At 47.8% G+C, this 21264-nt stretch overlaps 1 long non-coding RNA gene across 1 annotated transcript; it reads left to right on the plus strand.

Annotated features, from left to right (window-relative positions):
* The first annotated feature begins 18858 nt into the window (after nt 1-18858).
* LOC126037173 (uncharacterized) lies at nt 18859-20802 on the plus strand. The gene is made up of 3 exons (XR_007505538.1): nt 18859-19149; nt 19427-20243; nt 20478-20802. It is a non-coding gene; the product is annotated as an uncharacterized LOC126037173 (long non-coding RNA).
* Nucleotides 20803-21264: the final 462 nt, after the last annotated feature.

The raw sequence follows: 21264 nt of genomic DNA on the forward strand, positions 1-21264 counted from the left end.
AGCTATGGAAGCACAGTCACAAGACCAAACTCCATCCATCACAGGGGTCTATCTGCCATTTCAACAACAGGCTGCCCCCAAATCACCTCCATGGGGAGCCTGGAGATTCCCTGCCCTACAGCCATTCCTGCCCTTTGATGGGAAACCCCTGCCTTTCTCACCATGATCCTGGATTTCAATTCCAATGTCTAACCCAACAGGGCAACAAAATCAAATCAAGTAAGAAAACCTGTCTCTTCCTCCTATTGTTGCCGAAAAACTCGGAATAAAGAACTTATCAACACCAATTTAGTGTAGATAAGCAGACACTTCTTTATTGACGGCCGGGTGCGCGGGTGAGTCCTCTCACCAACCACGCACACCGAACTCCAAAATCATACACCTTATATTGAACTTATTCATTCATATTCATTAGATTTCCAAGAAATCATTAGCCTACATTAGCATATATTAATGTCCTTTACACATGCGCATTGAAGGTCTCTGGTGGTCTTCTAGAGTCCTCTAGTGGTCTTTCATAGTCTTCCTCACTTGTCCGCTTCTTGACCTTCTCCAGGTGATTCTGCGCAGTTGGATCCTTGGTAAATCACTAACTAACTATTTATTGGCAAATTACTACAGGTTGCTTTATTCAACCTTTATCAATTCCATTAATTTGTAATTCTGACTTCTTCTCCATTCTTCTAGTTTGTTATTATATACTCCCTCTGACACACACTATATCACTAGTTTGCTATAATATACTCCTGCTGACAAACACTACATCACTAGTTTGCTATAATATACTCCTACTGACAAACACTATGTCAAAATCATTCTTAAATCTCAAGCTTGTCATCTAAGTTCTAAATGTTCCTTCTAAATGATTTTGACCAATTCCTTCGGCCTTGGTATCAGGTTATACAGAGGGTTTCACAGCAGCTGTCGGTTGTTAATTAAATGTGCAAAATGCAATAGAGGTATCTTTACTAAACTGTTTCTGACCATTTTATATTTTTATCAAACATAATTTATTCTAACCACTACCAAATCAGTAATAAATCAAAGCTACCATCCAATCAATAACAAATCAATAACATAATAATCAATCAGTAACACTATCACTGGTCTTTGGACAGTTGGCATATCATCACCTTTCTCTGCCTCGATTTCTAACGCTGACTGGACCAAAAGTGACGGACAACCAACCACGAAATATTCTGAAACTTGGTATCTGTATGGCTACAAGCATTTAAAGCCACTGAAACAGGCTAGAAATCAAGTTATCTCTGGCCCCATTTGTTTGCAGGCTTGCAGCACTATCTAGTTTGTTTCCAGTTTTTCAGTGGGATCTTCATACAGCAACAAGGGTAAATCCTCCCCATGAGAAGTTCTCTTTGCAAGAAAGTGTGGGAGCAGCTCGGAACACCTGGCATTTGTTTTCAAGAGTGAACCTTAGAATTTGTTGTGCTGCATGTTTGCCACGCCTTTGAAGAACTAGTTTTACAAGGTCAGGTCGAAGGATGGCCTGGTGTATGCCTGGGAAGATGTGGCTGAAGACAGTCACCAGTATGTGTATGGAATGTTTTTATCTTTAAGTTTTCTGAGGACTGGCAAACATCCCAGCTGAGCCAGATATGTGCTCCTGTGTTAGTAGTATTGGCTGTATGCCGTTAGCTCTTTCTAGATCTTTGTTGAAACACATATAAGTTTGATCCTTTTGTGAAATAAATGGAATCTTGTACAGACAGCTTGAGCACTTAATTCAGTCACCGCAGAAAGCACCCTGAAAGCAGAATACACAGAAGCAGGTGAGACTTGAGGAATTTTACGTCATTGTCCAGATTCTTCGGAGATTTGTCCAAAGCTTCTTATGCAGGAAAAAAAGGAGGAAAAGGGGTCTCACACTACCAGGCTTTAGGACCACACACTGAGGTACTCGGGGAGACCAGAGTCAGCAGAGAGGGAGACTTCCCAGGGGTGCCTCTACAGGAACCTAGAGACTCTGCCGACTCTGCAGAAAGATCAGCCTCTGTATTTGGAAGCCAAAGCTTAGTCCATACAATTACCCTTTTTGCCCTTCACCCAGACCTGGAATATGCTTCAATTAATAGATCAACATCAGGGCTGGGATTTCCAGATCAGGAGTGTTCCTTTGGCACAGGTGACACTCAGTGCCTAACTAATAAATTTTGTTTCAGCACAACTGGAGGACACTCAAGTAGACTCAAGTGTCTAGTTTCTTTAAAACAAAACAAAACAAAACAAAACAAAACAAAACAAAGCAAAGCAAAGCAAAGCAAGCAGCACCTCAAACCAAGCCCACATAAAAAAAAACCTAAGCAGAACATGTTCCCTGTGACACAGTGATCTTACACAGTAGCTGGAGGAGTAATCCTAGAAATACACAGCCTGTCATACTTCACCCACGACTTGCTGCTTCTCTGTATACTTCCACTTTTCAAAGCCTGTAAAATAACCAAAGCAGTATGTTGCCATCACAGAACAACACAGGCACCATTACGACATCTTTAAAAAACAACGAACAACTCCAAATGAAATTGGAGAGCTCCTTCACTTCCCCAGGGGATATAATCTCCCCCTTTTCCAAGAAAAGCCTGAAGACACACAGATGCAGCGCTGTGAACTGATTCCGTTTAAGCAACCAACCCACAGGGGAAGTAGATTTATGAAACACCACAAGAAGAGCTGTTCATGAAGGACCCACGTCAGTGCTCGGTGGGAGTAAGTTGTACTTCTGGGACAGGTGCCAGAGGTGTACCTTGGGAGAGCTCTTCTCCTGCCAGGATTTCCACCTGGAGGGGAGGGAACTGCATTCCTTTTCCTTGCAGGATTTCCATCCAACTCTCCACTACCAACTGCAAATTAAGCCTGAGACTCACTGCTTGGCATTACTGATGAAGATACTGAGTACAGAGACGAGAGGGACCACAAGGACACAGGTGGACTAGCTCCAGGCAGTCTGGCAAGAACTGCGTAAGGGGCTAGAGCTACTCTGCGGTGGTGGCTGTGACCTCCAGCAGAGACAGGAGAACAGAACATGTCCCAGCCTTGTCTGTCTTCTCAGCTTCAAGCAGCTGCCCATTTGGCACCAAAGCAGTGGAGTACAGGCACACTCTGCTTCACCAGCGACAGGGGCAGGGCAAAGGCGTTCATCCCGGCAGGACAGAGGCGTCAGTAACAAGCTGAGAGTTTGGTGCCTGCCAAAAGGCTACGAGCAGCACCCTGGAGTCCTGCAGCTTAGCTGAGCAGTAGGGAAGACTGTCACTCTGGAACACACACGCTTCACAGCTGGACCTGACGGGCATCAGACCCATTCTCCCTACCCAGTCCCACAGAAGTTCGAGGGAGTTTCAATGCACCAGGCAGCAGGGCATTTGGGGAAAGACGGAGCCTCTCCTACAGCAAGCAGGATGACAGCAGGTGCTAGCGCAACATGAGCTAACAGCAAGTTACCTTGCTTCATGGAAAGTTTCTAGCTTGTGTTAGTGAAGTCCGACGTGCACTCTTCAACCTTGGAGAGAAAAAAAACCACCCCACAGTTCATTTGTCACATTGGCTTATTAGAGGAGATGGTGTCATGACCCAGACTGGACAGACCAGGGAATCGTGTTTAATTCAAAATTCCCTCGGGCTAAATTAAGGTGAAACGACACCAAACGATCAGTTAAAGGTTTTATTTATGACAGAAGCAAACGGAACTGGGGAGGCGTGGTAGTAGGTGACAGGGTTTCTCACAACAGGAATTGGCATAAGACTACTTCTGTAAGCCGTATAATCATATACATCAATTCAGGGAATAAGGAGATCCCTCCCGTTGAGTCACAAGGTTCAGAGCAGACCCCCTTGCTTTCTAGACTGCTCCTCAGAGAAGGGCCCAGGGGCGGCTGGATCCACTCTTAGTCTCAGACTTGGTCAACAGTTCATATCTTGAAATGGATGAGATGTAGGGATTGTGGAAAAGGAAAAGGAAAGAGAGAAGACAGAGAGAAAGATTTCACTGGTCCTGGGTCCAGCGTTGGTTCAGTCAGCCGAGGGGTCCAGTCAGCCGACGGGTCCAGTTCCAGTGGGTTTGCACTCCCAGGGCTTCAGTTTGTGTCCTTTTATCATCCTTGCCCCTCCTTTGGGCTGGCACCTGAACTCGTCAGGTTAATGAGCAGTTTTCGAGCCTTTGGGGTTGGGGGTCCTTTGTGGAGTAACTTCTCCTTCCCTGCAGACTTGGCCATTGTTTGATCTTTGTATCAGAAGAGCTTACCAGAACAGGGAGCTGTGCACCCTCCAGCATACCCTCCCCCTCCTGTTGCTGATGTCTGAGCTGTTTTCACCTTGGTTCCTTGCTGTGCAGGGTTTATCTTTAAGCAGAACTTGCCCCACCACAATGTTTGAGACATTAACTCTTTCAGTCTCTCACAGATGGCCAACTAGAACAGCTAAAATGGGAAAAGTTTCCACAGCCTGGGACTAAAAGGATCCTGGATTGGAGGCAGGTTATGAAGAACCCATGAGCTACAGCAGCAGCACACTCAGCAACCTTGGCTCATCTGGAAAATGGAGAGATTTAGTTAAGTTTGAATGACCAGAACACTCATGCCCCTAGCACCCATTTTCCTTCAGCACCTCTGCAGGCCCTCCATGTCATGTCCCCCTGCAACAGCCATGCTGCAGAACAGCCTACGCAAACTCCAGCTTTGCAAGGCAATACCTGGGACGGGCACAGAAGGAACAGATCCATTTTTGCTCCTGGCACTGCTGAAAACTACAATTCAAATACAAGTGCACTTTTGAAGACTCCTGCACTCTGCAGTTTTGGACTTGATGGGCAATACTCCCGGGGAATCAGTCCCTGGGCTCCAATGAGTACAGCTTAAAATCACCGTATTCCTCTATGTATAAAGAGTGTCATTATGATACCGAAAAGCCGGCTGAAGAAACTCTCTAAGAGTCGTTTTGGAGTTTTAGAAAGCAGGCATTCTTTATTGCAGCACTGGATGCACGGGGGATCATTCCATGTAGCGTCCATACAACAGCTTCAGCACAAACAGGTTCAATAGAATAACTAATTGCATATTAATCAGATTAGTATACATATACATAAAAATGATCGCAACTGATTATCTTAGTACTGCCTACATCCAATCGTGCTCAATGAAGGATCCATTTGAGTCGAAGGGCTGCTTTTGCAACCACCGACCCATTGAAGTTCTTGCTGGCTGTCCTTGAAGTCTTTATTCCTGTCCTTGTTCTTTGATCTTGAAGCTTAACGCAGTTTCAATCACATGTGGTCAGTTTCAGCATTGTTCTCTTCTAGCGTACAGGAACATCTCGTCATAAGAGAAAAGAACTGCAAAACTTAGGAGTAAGTATCGCTACTAGTTAATTGCTTGGCTATACTTTTGTCTATTGTTTCAATCATAGTTGTTAGTGTAAGATTTCTAATAATTATTTACCAAATCTCACTTCTACAGTCACCTAGCAGCAAACCAATTTCCACGGCTGGTACAAAAATATTAAAACCATCAAAATATTTAGACATACCATACAGAATGTATGGAAATATGCTATCAATTCCCCCGCTTTGTGTTTGAGGCTACTAATTCTTTTAGTAGTCTCACTTGAACATAGATTGTGTCACAGCTCGTTTAAGACAGCTAAAAGTGACACAGATTATAACAAAGATGATAACTACTTCTCTTGCTTTGTTGGTGTGTCAAGGGAAAGCTTCAGGCTGCCTAGTAAAGGTATCAACAAGAACTAGGATATATCAATATGCCTTTTTTTTGAAGCAATTCTGTAAAGTCAGTTTGCCAGTATTTTCCTGGAGAATTTCCTTGCTTCGTAAATCCAAAAGTAATCTTATTGCTGGTTTTGGGATTATTGCGTATACAAATTTCACATCCAATTGTAATTGTTCGAATAATCTTTGTCATATCTCTACTCAAAATAGACTTTTGTAATGTTTAACAAGGTTTTCTGTTCCCCAATGTACTTTGTTATTGTCCCGACCCAATATCGGGGAGGGTTGTTAAATGATCCCGAGAGCGAGATTAAGACACAAACGAGGTCAAATGCTGTAAACCTTACAACTTTTATTTCGTACAACAACCAACAACTGCGATAGAACAAAGTGAGGAAGAAGGAAAGGAAAAGGCAGACCTAAGAAGCAAGAGAACGGGAGAGAGAGATAGCGAGACTAGTTACCACCACCACGAATCCAGCAACGTCCTGCTGAACCGGTTCCGACGCCGATGTTGGAGGGCCGGGTCCTTCTGCTGCCAGTCCAATGCCTCTCCAGGTGTTACAGTCTTTCGGATGGTTTCCAAGTCCAAGCTGTCCACACACGCTCGCGAGAGGGGAGTACGCAGTTCTTTTATCATCCCAGTCCCCCATCACTTCTTCGAAAAGTCCACCCCTTTCTTCAGAACTCATTATCCTGTGTGCCGTCCCCAGTTCCTCCATGGGCGCATGCCCAGGTGCTCGTGGTGGTTTCTCACCTTGCTTGTGGGCAGGCACAGCTCAGCAGGCACGGATGCGGTGGCTTTCTTCGGGGACGTCTTGTGCGCACTCCCCTACAACAACAGGATGTGGAGGCAGCAGCGATGTCGAGTCAGCAGAACCAACACAGTCTCTTACAGTTATGTTCAGCCCGGGCAGTTTCTCTCGTTATTGTGGGTGGGACTCTTATTTAACCTGATGGTGTTACGGCCCATCCTGTTTCATTTTTGTTAGCTTGCAATTTAATACTTAATTCTTCATCTTTTTCATTATAATTTGGAGCATCTTTAGGTAAATTTACACTTTTCTCTGGAACTAGTGCTAGGATGCCTTTTTCTGCAGCCTCTTTAGCAGCTCTATCAGCCAATCGGTTACCTGTTTCAAGGACAGTCCTACCTGACTGATGTGCTTTACAGTGCATTATCGCCACTGCTGTTGGCTGTTGAACAATTTCAATATTTGTTCTGCATGCTGAATGGTGATTCCCTGTGGAGATAGCAGTCCTCTTTCTTTCCATATTGCTCCATGTGTATGTACTACTCCAAAAGCATACTTTGAGTCTGTCCAAATGTTGACTTGCTTTCCTTGACTTAGTTCCAGTGCTCGAGTAAGAGCTACCAATTCAGCCTTTTGGGCAGATACATTGGAAGGCAAAGCACATGATTCGATTACCTTCTCAGTAGTGGTTACCGCATATCCTGATAAAAGTTTTCCTCCACAGATGAAACTGCTTCCGTTGGTATATAGTTCCCAATCCGTTTCTTCCGGCGGCGCATCTCAGAGATCCGGTCAGCCGGAATAGACTTCTTCAGTTGTCTGCAGGCATTCATGTTCCAGTTCTCCTTCAACTTGATCAGCTGTTAAAAACACAGCAGGGTTAACGATAATAGTAGTTTTCAAGTAAACATCATCTTGCTCCAACACCACCACTTGGCATTTCAGCATTCTACTAGGGGATAACCAGTGCCCCCCTTTCTGTTCGAGTACAGTGATCACCATGTGGGGAACATACACTGTAATTCTCTGCCCTAGGGTGAACTTGCGAGCTTCTTGGATCAATAGCGCAGTTGCAGCGATGGCTCTCGGACAACCAGGCCATCCCAGACTCACATTGTCCAATTGCTTCGAGAAGTAGGCCACAGCTCGCCGACTTGGTCCCAGATATTGGGCCAGGACACCCAGAGCTATACCTTTTCTTTCATGAGTAAAGAGTTCAAATGTCTTTGTGAGATCTGGCAGGCCTAGGGCTGGCGCCTCCATTAAAGCCTCTTTTAGTTGTTTGAAAGCAGCTTTCCCGGCATCAGTCCCATCTATAAATCCATTGTTTGAGGTTTTGAGCTGCTCGTATAAAGGTCAGACCAGCAAGCCATAATTTGCAATCCACAGGCGACACCACCCAACCATTCCCAGAAATGTTTGCAATTTTTTTAGAGTCTTAGGCTCAGGGAGACGACAAATTGCCTCCTTTCTCTCAGCTCCTAATTGTCTCTGTCCTTTCAGGATTTCAAAACCCAAATAAGTTACTTCTCTCTGGGTTATCTGGGCTTTTTCTTTTGACACTCGATATCCACTGATTCCCCAAAAGGTCAAAGGCTGATAGTTAACTTTGTGCATTGTTCTTCTCTCTCAGCTGTAATTAATAAATCATCCACATATTGCAACAAGATTCCTTCATTATTTTCTTTCTTCCAAATCTCTAATTCTCGCGCCAATTGATTTCCAAAAATGGTAGGGCTGCTCCTAAAGCCTTGAGGCAAGACTGTCCATGTATATTGTGTTTTTCTCCCAGTCTCAGGATTTTCCCATTCAAAAGCAAGAAGATCTTGACTATTGGGATCCAAGGGAATACAGAAAAAGGCATCTTTTCAGTCTAACACTGCGAACCATTCTTCTTTCTCTGTTAGGGTTGTTAACAAAGTGTAAGGATTTGCTACTACCGGATGAATGTCTTGTACTATTTGATTTATCGCTCTGAGGTCTTGAACCAACCTGTAATCTTTTCCATTAGCCTTTTTAACAGGCAAGATTGGGGTGTTATATTTGGATTCACATTCTATTAACAATTTGTACTTTAGTAATTTTTGTGTTATTGGTACTAATCCTTTCCGGCTTTCCAGTTTTAAGGGGTATTGTTTAATTCTTACCGGACTCGATCCTGGCTTTAAATCAATTCTCACAGGCTCTGCTCTTTTGGATTTACCAGGAACTTCCCCAGCCCAGATGATTGGAATTACAGCATTATTTACTTTGACTGGTATGATCCTCTGCTTTTGGTGACCGTCCGGTAACAACAAAGCCACTGCTTTCATATGTTTAGTTTCTGGAATTAGAATTTCAATCTCGTCATTTTAAAATTTAATTTCTGCTTCCAATTTCTCAAGTAGATCTCTCCCTAACAGGGGTTTAGGAGAATTTGGCAAATATGGAAACTGATGAGTGACCCATTGCTTTCCTAATTTCATTGTCAAAGGTTTAAAAAAAGGGTCTAGTCTCTCGTTCACCTGTTGCACTGACAACACTAATTTCTTCAGAACTTAACACTAATTTCTTCAGAACTTAATTCCCCCTTTAAGGTGTTGTCGTGGTTTCAGCCCAGCCGGTAACAAAGGACCACGCAGCCGCTCGCTCACTCCTCTACCCCACTCCGGTGGGATGGGGAGGAGACAGAGGAGAGAAAAGAAAAAAAAAAAAAAAAAAAAAAAAGAAACTGGAACCTCGAGGGTTGAGATAAAGGCAGTTTACTGGGACAAACACAAAAAGATTACAACAACAACAACAACGGCACTAATGCAACTGCTCACCACCCGGGACCCGACGCTCCGCCACTTCCCCCACCGAAAACAGAGAGCACCCCCCCAGCCGCTCCCCATTTATATACTGAGTGTGATGTCACATGGTATGGAATAGCTCCTTGGCTAGTTCAGGTCAGCTGCCCCGGCTATGCCCCCCTCCTCCCAGGTTCCTGTAAAAATTAACTCTATCCCAGCTGAACCCAGGACATTATCCACCCCTTATTCTATACCATCTACATCATGCCCAGATCTTACATTTTCCAATCAACCACTACCACGTTCCTTGTCTTATGTATATAAGTATATGGACTCCCCTCCCTCGCACACACACACACACACACATGCAAATGGTATTCCTTTAGCCTATGGGCTATCCCTCTAATGTGTCCATCGATTTTATTTAGTCCATGACTTTGGGGCTCCATCTGTTGTAACAGCTCTTCAGGATAAGAGAGATGGTGTGAGATGTTGGGTTGTTGTACGCTGCCTCTGGACCTTGTGGCTAGTACATTTGGTGCAACCCACGCCCTTGGTCTGCAGGTCGAAGATGTTGATCTTGAGGAAATTGCTGGGTGCCAGTTCAAGTTCTATCGCTGTTGTACTTGGCTCAGTTTCAAAGTCCATCCTGCAGTCATTTGGGTCATTCTTACAGTAATACCCTTGATATGGCATATAGACACTATAGATACAATGACATGCATTGGCAGGTTATTTAGCAGTTAAATATCATACAGCCCAATTCACTGGCTATTCTCTCCCAAAATCAAATCTCCCTGAGGTACTCCCCATCCTTCTGCATCACCCACCAGGTGTACCCAGGTCCCTGAGCAAAAACAACCCCTTGAATGGGTTTGCCTCTGCTTGAGGGAGGACTAACCCAGACTCTCTTTCCTAACATACTCCTCATGCGCACTACAAGGAATTTATCCCCTTCTACAGTATGTGGAAGTCTTGGTTGGGCGGGACCAGCCCGATTGGCGGATCCTCTAGTATTACTCTAACCAGGTGGCTTTTGTTAAACGTGTATCCCAATGCTTGAAAGTTCCACCCCCCATCGCTCTCAATGTAGTTTTCAGCAGTCCATTGTATCGTTCGATTTTTCCGGAGGCCGGTGCGTGATAAGGGATGTGATATACCCACTCAATGCCATGTTCTTTGGCCCAGGTGTCTATGAGGTTGTTTTGGAAGTGAGTCCCGTTGTCCGACTCGATTCTTTCTGGGGTGCTGTGTTGCCATCTCTGAGGAGATGCAAAACCCACAGCTGAATACTAAGCAAAAAGGGGAAAAAATGAAGGAGGAAGAAAAAAACAATCGGCATCATTTGGAGGAAAGCACGTATTTTTCACTCTCATGTAGAATACAGGAAGTTGGTTTCAAATGTTGTGTTGTTGTCATTACCTCTTTGATAGGAGTAGTTCATGCTGCTACAGGAGAATCACAACTAAAACTGATGACGGTGTGAGGGTAGCGTCCAGGATAGGAGGCATTCCCCTCTCTCTGTGTTGGCTTGCAGAGCCTCGCTCCTCACTGAGGGCAGCGGGCTGCCACACTGCTCTGAGCGTGGAGGCGGGTGATTTTGATGCTGAAGGTCATGCCCAGCTCCTCTTTCATGTGCCACAGGTCTGTGACTAGCTGATGAGTGTAGCTGCCCATTATGTATATGCAACGGGAGAGAAGAGGGCTGTTTTGCTGGGGCTCTACAAAAGCTGTGGACAAGAAGACCCAATGACAGAGGAGCGATAGCTCTGATAAGCCAGACCTCTACGCAGTGGCTGATGTTAGTGTTTATCTGACCAGTGGGTAACTGAAAGTGTTGTCAAATGGCAGATAAAACCCTAAAAACATGCATTGTGACCATCCTTTTATCATTCCTTGCAAGTAACCGTGGGGCTAGGGATGCAAGAAGTCCGTTTTTATTTCCCTGTTGTTCAGTTCAAGAGTGAAATCAGGAATAACTTTTACGTGAGAGTCAAATGGACTCCAAGCCTGTAGAGAAACGAAATACAGGGATGGAGACTCTGACCTTGTCTATCCACAAAATAGCAGTGATTTAGAGATCAGTTTATGAACTTATTACTTGCATCTATTTCATTTAATTCAGTAACTGATGTGTGCAGCATTCCCTTTCTAGCACACCTGGGTGGAAGAAGATGTTATCATGCCAGTTCAGGCACTCCTGCAGCAGCAGGAAATCATGAATAGAATAGCTGTTGTTTTCTTCCTTTGCTTCCTCCAGATGAACATCTGAAGTAAGGCAGAGGGGCATCTTTCCACACTGTCATTCTGTGTATTTCTCTTTCTTCAGCCTGTTTCCATTGTACTTTAATTTTGTGCAGAAGTGATGGCTTGCCCATGACCCCTGGCTGATGGTTGTTCTCTCATTTGGCCCTTGTCAGGGCAGAAGCAGGCGTACTGTGATTGCTTTACTCACCACGTTAGGCTATCAACCAGCATTTGTTGATCACTTGTGCGCTTGCAGATTTGAAGTTGTCATTCTTTCCATTTGCCACAGTTCTCTTTTCTTTTTTTTTTCTTTTTTTTTAAAGCTTCTGGCACGGGACACAGCCCTCGCTACACTTTAAGTAATCCTCTCTGCACCCTTCCCAAAATTTGCCATGGATATTATTTAAGAAAGCAAAGAAGAGCTCAATGAACGATACTGAGACAGAAAGAATGAGGTCCTGACAGTTTATACTTAATGGATGGCATTTTTTAAAATTCCTAATTAAATACCACAACCTTTGCTCATTTCAATTGTTGGCAATAGTTTTGCAGTAGCCCAGTGTGAATTTACTGTTCTCAGGCAAGAGAGGAGCCCTGTTGGTGGGAGAATTGTGCGGGTGGTGTAACACATAGAGCTTCCAGCTCACCTTCCTGTTATTCAGATGCCAGAGTTTGTGATCAGTTGTATACAGCAAGTTGCCTATATTTGTGTTTCACATTTTGGTGGCACTTGCAAGATACCTACTGCTATGTGTTAGTCTTGTTTTTTGCCACTAGTATGAGATTGCTGCTGAGCTGATTCATCCTTGTGGAGAATGAAGTCATATATGTAAAAAGTAAACTATTTGGCATGTGCTTGACTTGCTACCCTGACTTTTTATGATGTTGTGAGTCAAATTCAGAGTGTTTGTCCTCACCTTCAGTGAGCTGGATTGGCTGTAGTTCAAGCTGCAAACGAAGGCTGTGGTCAACAGCCTTCTGGACAGTGGAGCTTTTTCTACAAGTGTACCCGTCTGTATGGAAAGTGAAAATAACTTTAGCTTTCAAGATTTTTTCTGCATTTTAATGGAAACTTACAATTCTGAACAAATCCTGTGTGCAAAGGTGACTGGGTTAAAATCGAAGCGTGACTCCTAGGCAAACTAGAACAAGGGAAAGTTCAACAGAAACTGGTCCAAATTCATGCAAACATTTGGATGAGTTAGCAAATTAAGTTTTATTTTTTTTTATAAACTTGAGGAGATCTTCTTGGCCTCGTTAAGGTATCTTTCAAGGTTGTTAGTTCCTGCAACAGAGAGGTTTCTGTAGTCATCCTGAGCCCTTTCAAGCATGGGCTGTTTGGCTGAGCAACATTAATTGAGGAGTGAGGAGTTTGTGGAGTCTGCTATTAATAGAAGAGTACTAATAAGGTGATCCAGGAGAATGTAATAGTTTATGAGGGGGGGATATAAAAGATATAAATATTCCTCAGGTGAATCATTCTGATTTAGGTAACTGTTTCTCATTCCACCTCCCAAAATGTGGGTTCAATATTCAGAACGAGTAATTGTGAAGTAATGGACAAAACCTGACATCCACCTGGTGCATCATTTCTACCTCTTAATGAACAGTAAATGATGCAGCTGCTTTGCCACACTGGGTGTGTTTAGCTACAGAAATGGGGAGATGGCAATAGAGAGCTGTGATGAGGCTGTGGTAGGTTTCTGTTTTTAACAACGGCTGCCAAATGTCAATTGCCCTGCACATCATTTGTACATTCCAATCCTTTTATTATTGCTGTTGTCATTTTATTAGTGTTATCATTATCATTATTAGTCTCTTCCTTTCTGTTCTATTAAACTGGTCTTATCTCAACCCACGAGTTTTACTTCTTCTCTCAATTTTCTCCCCCATCCCACTGGGTGGGGGGCAGTGAGTGAGCAGCTGCGTGGTGCTTAGTTGCTGGCTGGGGTTAAACCACAAGAAATATCGAGGGAAAACAGGCATGTCATGAGTGGCAGATTTAGGCCTGAAGTCCTGTACTTTTAAGAATATAAGTGAAATTTGAGAACAAGTAATTCTTAAACCATATTTACTCTGTCCACCGCAATTTAAGAGTAAGTAGGTGCGTATCAGGCTGATAAAGGAGAGTTCAGGTGCTGTTATCTGATTTTACTGAATGAACCTAGTCTATCGTGTCTGTCTTGGTTCTTCTCCTAGAGACAATATAGTGCTCTCTTTTTCTCATCTGCATGGAGATGCTGTTGCATTTTTTTTTTTCCTTGATGGCAATTTTGTTGCCCAGTTGAGGGCTTAAGAAAATTTCTCCTCTAAGCAAATTACCTGCAGTTTGCCAAGGGCAGGACTGAGGTTTGTGTGGGAAACCATCTTGGTTGTTGTTCATTGCTGATTTTGTTTGGTGTCAGAGGTCTTTGCTGTGCTGGAGGTCTCAATTTCAGGACAGAGTGACAATTAGAGCAGTCAAAAATTCCCTCCTCCTTTTGAGGTTCTTTGCATGTTGATGCAGCTCCCCAAGCGTTTTCCAGAGGCAGCCAGCCATATAATTTGCTGGAAAAGCAGTAAGGTGACCTTCCAGGTGCTCTCTACATTGCTTGTCTTCTCCTATCTCTGAAAAGGGATTTGATCCTCGGGAAAAGAAAGCGGACTAGAAGCACGGAGTACGTGTAATTTTTGTATAGCTTTTTTTTGGTACCATGGTTCTAGAACAGGACACAATGGTGTGTCAAAGCCAGGGCAGGTAAAATGTTAGTACACAAACTTCCTAATTTGTCTTTCCTTCCTGTACAAATAAGCCAGTACTTTATCATGCATGAACACAGCTAATGTTGATGAATGATAGCCCTACTAAGCTAAGTTGCTTTAAATAAGTATGCATATATGAACAAGTGAGTGAATATTGATAAGCAATGCAGGTAATTAAGAAAGTGTATAAGAAAGGGCTCTGTGCATACAGAGTGTCTGGCACAGGATGCACGTTAGGCACCTATCCATCAGGTAATTTTAGCAGAGCTTGAACTAAAGCAGACTATTTTAATTTTTTTAAAAACACTGAGCTTTATTTTTGTTAATATATGTGCCAAGGTTTTGATTAATTTTAGAAGTCCTGATCTCTAACTTGCCTAGTTTTTCAAGCTAAAGAGAACAAGCTTAATCTATGAATATTTACCTTCTGCAACCTGGTAATACTTTCTACATCAGCTTTTATGGTATGCAATTAAATTATGGAACAGCTGCATAGCATCTTGACTTAAAATCAGTTTTACATAAACAGGACAACTTTAGGAATACTGATGTGTAGAGCGTATCGATGATGTTTTGCTAACTGAAGGGGACATGCAAGAGCATGCTGTGAAATATCATTCACAAAGATATTTCTAAGTGTCCCAAGGCGAAATCGTACTGTACTTGGTGAGCAACCTCAGGTAGGATCCCTGGGTCTAGTGCGAGGCAGAGGGGCATATGTGTAAAAGCGATGAAATCGTACCCCAAGAAGTTATAAATAATAGGGACGTTTGGTTAATTGGTGTAAACGGTGAATATTATAGGCAACCATAACTGCAATACTCTTTCTTGGGAAATGGAGAATGAAAATAGCTCTGCTGACATTTCATTGTGAGTTTCTTTGACCTGTGAATCAGCCTGTTGAGCCACAAGACAGCTCTGGAGTAAATTATTGGAATTAAGTTTTTTCAGTTTTTCCCTGGTCCTGTTCAGAGCAGAAGGGATGAGATATAGGCATATGTATGTGTGTTACAGTTTTGATAAAATGCATTTAAATCTTGAGTCTGTTAAAACATTTGGTCTCGTGGCGAGCAAAGCTTGGGTTAGTTAATGGGTTCTTGGGTTAGATGATGTCTGTCTGGCATTTGATAGCATTACTTGAAAACCAAATGCATGATTTATTGATCCGCTTTAGAGAAGGAGACATATAGGAACATAGGAAGGCCCAGAATTACATGGACTGTGAAGTATTTTATTTGGGCTTTTGTCCAAAAAACAAACAATAAAATGCACCTTTTCAATAAACTGGTAAGATATAAGGGCTCTAAAAATCATTGACAGAGTAAGTCAATCAGACTGAGTGGAATTATACCAACGAGGCGTTCTGTGGTAGCTCTAGTAATATAAGAGGTAGTTGTACCCATGTAGCAGTGCTATTTTTTATTTCTTTAAAAAGATGCTGTTGCCTCATTATGGGAGGAATCCAAGTCCCATAATGGCCCAACGTTCCGAAACTCAACATGGGGAAGATCTGCTAGTGCAAGTAATTAATGAACAGGCAATACCTGGTGAGGGTGTGTTGGTACGGCTGCTGAAAAGCGCTCTCTGTGTGTGCAGTGGACAGTCTCAGCAGTCCTCTGCTGCTTTGAAGGCAGAGAAGTACGCTGTTGAAGTTGGCATCTGTTTTGTCTGGGATGTTTTAGAGGAAACGCATTTCAAAGTGTACTGCCCTGCTTGCATATGCTGGAGAGAGAGCATGTAAAAGTAGCAAAAAGGAATGTAGAAAGAAAGGAACGCAGAAAGCAGCAGCAGGAATACAGCAGCAGGCCAAGCAGTCCCTGTATCCTGAACAGTGAGAACGTGAAGAATGAGGATCAGGACCGACCACACACAAAAGAAGAAGAAGGAGGAGGAGGAGGAGGAGGAGGAGGAGGAGGAGGAGGAGTGTGGTACCATGGGGTATTTTCCAAAGTATGACAGGCAGAGGTGAAAAGCGTATTTTTGCGTTCAGCAGCTTGCTGCGCCGCTGTGCTTCTTGGCCAACGATGCATGAAAGGCACTCTCGTGCCGGCCGTGCGCTTGATTTGCGTGCAGGGAGAGGCAAAAAGTGGCAGCTCGTGATGGGGCGGCAAGCCTGGAGCCCTTCCAAGCACAGGCTGTTTTGCCCCAGCCAGAAGCCCTGGGGAAATGGAGCTAAGGGAAGAGCAGCGCTCGCTCCTGCTCCTGCTCCCGCTCCAGACTTGCCCTGGGCAAGAGAGCCCGAGAGAGCCAGGGCACGAGAGCGGTGCCTTGGAGGTGCAAGAGCAGCAGGCAGGGAGCTAGGCGAAAGGGCCCAGAGGAGCCCTGCCAAGGGGCTGTGCTCAGTGCTACAGAGGACAAGAAGCAACCCCCGGGAGCATCCCTTGGAGCCCGGCCTGGGAGTCAGAAAGGTTCCTCCCCCCGGATGCGGGGCACGAGGGCCACCTTCGTGGAGCACGAGCAGCGGGCACCTAGCCACAACGGCCCAAAGGAGCCCTGGCGAGGGGCCGTGCTCAGTGCTGCAGAGGAAGGCAAAAAAGCCCCGGGGACACTTGCTAGCCCACCGTGGGGGAAAAAAAGCCTTGCTCCCCCGAGCTGCAGGGCACAAGAGGCCATCTTCGTGGTGCACGAGCAGCAGGCAGTAACCTAGCCAGAACGGACCAGAGGAGCCGTGACAAGTGATCCTGCTCAGTGCTGCAGAGGAAGGCAAAAAACCCCCGGGGCCCAGTGCCAATCTGCCCCGGGGGAAAATTCCTTCCTGACCCCAGAGCTGGCGATCGGCTATTCCCTGAGCACGTGAGCAAGACCTGCCTCCTGGTCCCACAGGCTGGTCACGCCTCCCAGAAGATTCCGGAGCCCTGTTCTCCCTGAACCTGGAGCCATCTCGGGGCTTCCGAGAGTGGCCAAATGCCCGCAGCCTGATTGACCTTGGGGGCAAGAATCCTTCCCGTGCCTTCGGGCCACCAGCGGGTGCTCCAAAGCACTGGGACCCCAGCAACATCTCTGCATCCCACTTCTTACGTCTCCGTAGGGAGGCTCTCACTGATGCTGAGCCGGTGCTGGGCGCTGACGTGCAGCTGCCCCAGGGCCGCAAGAGGAGCGAGAGGCTCCTTCTCCACCAGGAGGAACTGGTGATCAGTAAGACCCTGAGAGTCCAGCCACCCTTCCCGCATACCTGGCCCTGGACCATGGCAGGGATGCCCTGGCACCAGCCCGAGCCCCGGGACATTGGTGCTGGATGCACCAATGTCCGTCCCAAGGGCAGGTGGGAGACAGGGCTCTTCCTGGGAGGACCCCAAGGAAGCCACCTCCAGCTCACCACCTGCCTCTCCTCTGCAGACGTGGCACCACCCTGCACCCACAGCTCCGCCTGGCCCTGGACCAGCTGTGGGTGCTGAGCAGCAGGACAGAGGCGGCAGGGAGGAAGAAGAGGAGGATGGCAGCAGTGAGGGCAGCAGCTCCTTCATCCTCGCCTGGCCCACCAGCTCCTGCCTTGCCACTTTCAAATGAGTCGTGGTGCCACATCCCATGGCAGGGCTGGGCAGTATGGGGCGGTGCTGGTCCCCGTCCTCTCTGGGGTCTGGCAGCTGCAGTCAGGGCTAGCAAGGGTCAGGAGAGTTTCCCAGCCATGCCCACGCCATCCTGGGAATGGCCTCTGCCCTCCGTGCAGAGCCTGGGCAGGGACCGGGCAGCACGCCGGCAGGGAGGGAGGGAGGCTGGGTTGGCCGGGTGGGGGCTGAGGGGTGGGCATGCAGGCAGCTGGAACGAGAGGGATGAGGCGGCATTTCTACGTTCTGCATTCCCTGGTCACCTTTTGGTCACCAGAAGGGAAGGCCAAAAGGAAGAAAAGAGGGAGCCAGGGCTCTGGCAGCACCTCTGTCCTGCCCCATGGGGCTTCCTCCTGCCCCTGCCTCCTGCCCCATGGGGCAGGGCTGTGCAGGCCCCCACGTATGCCCACGGGCTGGCGGGGGGAGCAGGGCCTGACACTTTCTCCTCTCTTTCTGCCGCTCCTGGGCGCTGAAGGAGCTGTGGGTGAGCACACTGCTGGGGTAAGCCAGGGTGATGCTCCAGGCGCAGCCGTACGGGGCAACACGGCTCTCCAGCTGGGGAAAGGTGCCCCTGTGGCTGCAGGCAGCTGTCAGGCAGACAAGGGATGAGTGGGGATGGAAACCCTCTTCTGCCTCTGTTTGCATCAGGGAGAGGCCGGTGGGGAAGCTCTCATGGTTTAACCCCAGCCACATGGGATGGAATAGCCCTTTGGCCAGTTTGGGTCAGCTGCCCTGGCTGTGTCCTGTGCCAACTTCTTGTGCCCCTCCAGCTTTCTCGCTGGCTGGGCATGAGAAGCTGAAAAATCCTTGACTTTAGACTAAACACTACCTAGCAACAACTGAAAACATCAGCGTTTTCAACATTCTTCGCATACTGAACTCAAAACGTAGCACTGTACCAGCTACTAGGAAGACGATTAACTCTGTCCCAGCTGAAACCAGGACAGAAGCAGAGCTGAGTGCCCGGCAGACAGGGGCTCTGCAGGGAGCTCTGCTCTCTGCTTGGTTCCAGGCCGGAACCCGGGGGTGGTTCGGAATCCCTTTTGCTGGAAGGAGAAGCGGTGGGCTCTGCTTGGGGATCGCTCTTTTTCTGTCCCTTCCCGGTGCACAGGCAAGCAGAACGAACGAAGAGAGCCCTGGTGATGTGACTGCCCTCCATCACAAACCTGCAGCAGAAGCTGAGTCACCACCATGCTGCGAATATCACTCTCATCTCGGCTCTGTCCCCCGAGCACTGGTCCTCCAGCCGAGCAGCAGAGGCATCGCTTCTCACCTTCTTCCTCTCCTTCTCTCTTGCCCAGTGGAGGACGTTAAAGGCCAGAAGCCTGGAGACCCTGATCGAGGGCCAGGCAAAGGTGAGAATGGCTGCCTTTCACCTGCTTCTCGCTGTGCCAGGGATCTCTGGCAAGTGGGGTGACCTTCTGCAGGGAGCTGAGAGGGTGGGGAGCCACGAGGAACACCAGCACGTCCTTGCTGGCGGCGCTGGGAGGAAACCTGCCGTGTGGGGCAGAGAGCCCGGCAGGGTAGAGGGTCCCAGCTCTGCCGCGCTCAGGCTGCTGGTGCCGGGTGGCAGCTCGCCGGTGGCCCTTTCTGCTGCAGGGCTGCTCTCTAAGCACAGCCTGGTTCTTGCAGGATCATCCCACCCAAAGGCCTCCGTTGGTTCCTTCTGGCAGTGGAGGGGGATGTTGCTACTCAGCAGGTGAGTTTGGAAAAGACAGGCAGGGAGGGCCGCCTTTCCTCCTGCAACCAGCACTTCTGCAGAACATGGGATGCTGCTGTGGCTGCCTTTTGCCTGAGCAAGTCTGTTCCCATCGCTCTGCAGCAGGAGAGAGCTGAGCCCTCGGGGTCCCTTCGTTCCCACCTGAAGTCCCTCCCTTGCATGCAGGGGCAGAGGGGACATTGGCAAGCGGTCAAGGTGCTGCCTGCCGCTGGTGCTCCATCCTCAGAGCTGGGCAGATGGGTCCTTGCTCCTCGGCTGGAGTCAGCAGGAAAAGAGCTCGCTTGTCCCTTGAGTGTCACCTTGCAGGTTTAGCACCCCAAGGAAGGATGTCACCTGGACGAGGAAGGACACCCTCTTGACAGTGGCCACTGAATATGGTTCTCCAAGGACATGGAGTCTCTGCTGCTGCGCACAGCTTGGAGGAGGGCAGGGCGAGGGCTGGGCCAGGCTGGCCCAGCTGTCACGGTGTAACACCAGCTCTCAGGAGCCTCTGAGATGGAGCCCCGGAGCCGGAGCTGCGGTTCCAGCTGCCCGCTCCCTGCCCGTCCTGCCGCACTGCTCTGGACCACACGTCAGGCAGGGCAGGGCAGGCTGCAAGAGCACTGGCCTGGCAGTCTCCGTTGACGGGGTCTCGCTCTGTTTTCCTTTGCAGCTGGAGGGAGCAGGAGGAGGAGGAGAAGGGGGCTGCTCCTCTGTGGGGAGGATGGCACGCTGCCCCAGCCCATCCAGGTAAGCCAGCCTGGACAGCGGGTCCCCAGCCCTGTGCCTTCTCAGAGAGGCAGTATCCTCAGGAGAGGAACCAGGAGCTCTGGGGATAGGGGATTTGGCTCTTCACCCCCAGCATACCCTTTTGGTGCCAGCCCGCTTGGGGAGGCAAGGAGCCAGGTCTGGGGCAGTGCTCTGGCCACTGCTGTTGCAAGGCAGCTCCCCAGCCAAGTGACTGTCGTCCTGCCTCTCCTGCAGGAGCTGCTGGCTGTCCTGCACCAGGAAGGGCCATCGACAGGGCATATTCTGGAGGGCTGCCAGCAGGACGGCGCTTCGGGAACTGAGGGAGGCCCTGGATGGCAGTGTGGACGTCGACCTGGAAAGCCAGCCTGTGCTCCTGCTGGCCATCATCTTGAAGGTGAGCGTGTCTGGCCTGCAGCTGGAAGAGCTCCTGGCTGGCCTGGAGTGTTCAGAGGCTCACCTGGAGCTCTTGGCATTGCAGGACTTCCTCCGAAGCATCCCCAGTAAACTCCTTGTGACCAACCTCTACGCAGAGTGGATGACAGCGATGGAGAGGACAAGCAAGCAGGAGAAGGTGGAAGAGTTGGAAGCCTACGTGTGGCCAGCAGCCTGCCTGTTTAGCAGGAGCACTGACCACTGGCTGAGAGCAAATGCAAAGCTGTGCAACACAGCCGCTGGCTCCCACCTGCCTTGTGCAAGCCTGGGGAACAGCTGTGGGCAACATCTGCTTTATTGACGTTGGGTTTCTCTTCCCTCAGGGTGGCCAACAAGTTGCCTGCAGCAAATCTCCTCGTCCTCAAGCGGCTGCTGTCCCTGCTCCAGCGCATCGAACACAACGTGTGCACCAGCAGGATGAGCTGCAGCAGTCTGGCCATCTGTGTTGGGCCAAAGCTGCTGAGTCCAGCCGACAAGGACCTGCTCCCGCTGGAGCTGCTGCTGGAGGTGACTGACAAGGTACGCTGTATTTCCCGTTCGGCTGCAGCCTTCCCGGCCCATCCGAGCTTGGCCCTTCAGAGGTCCCTGG

This window comes from Accipiter gentilis, unplaced genomic scaffold (assembly GCF_929443795.1).
Source record: "Accipiter gentilis unplaced genomic scaffold, bAccGen1.1, whole genome shotgun sequence".
In the NCBI taxonomy this organism is placed as follows: domain Eukaryota; kingdom Metazoa; phylum Chordata; class Aves; order Accipitriformes; family Accipitridae; genus Astur; species Astur gentilis.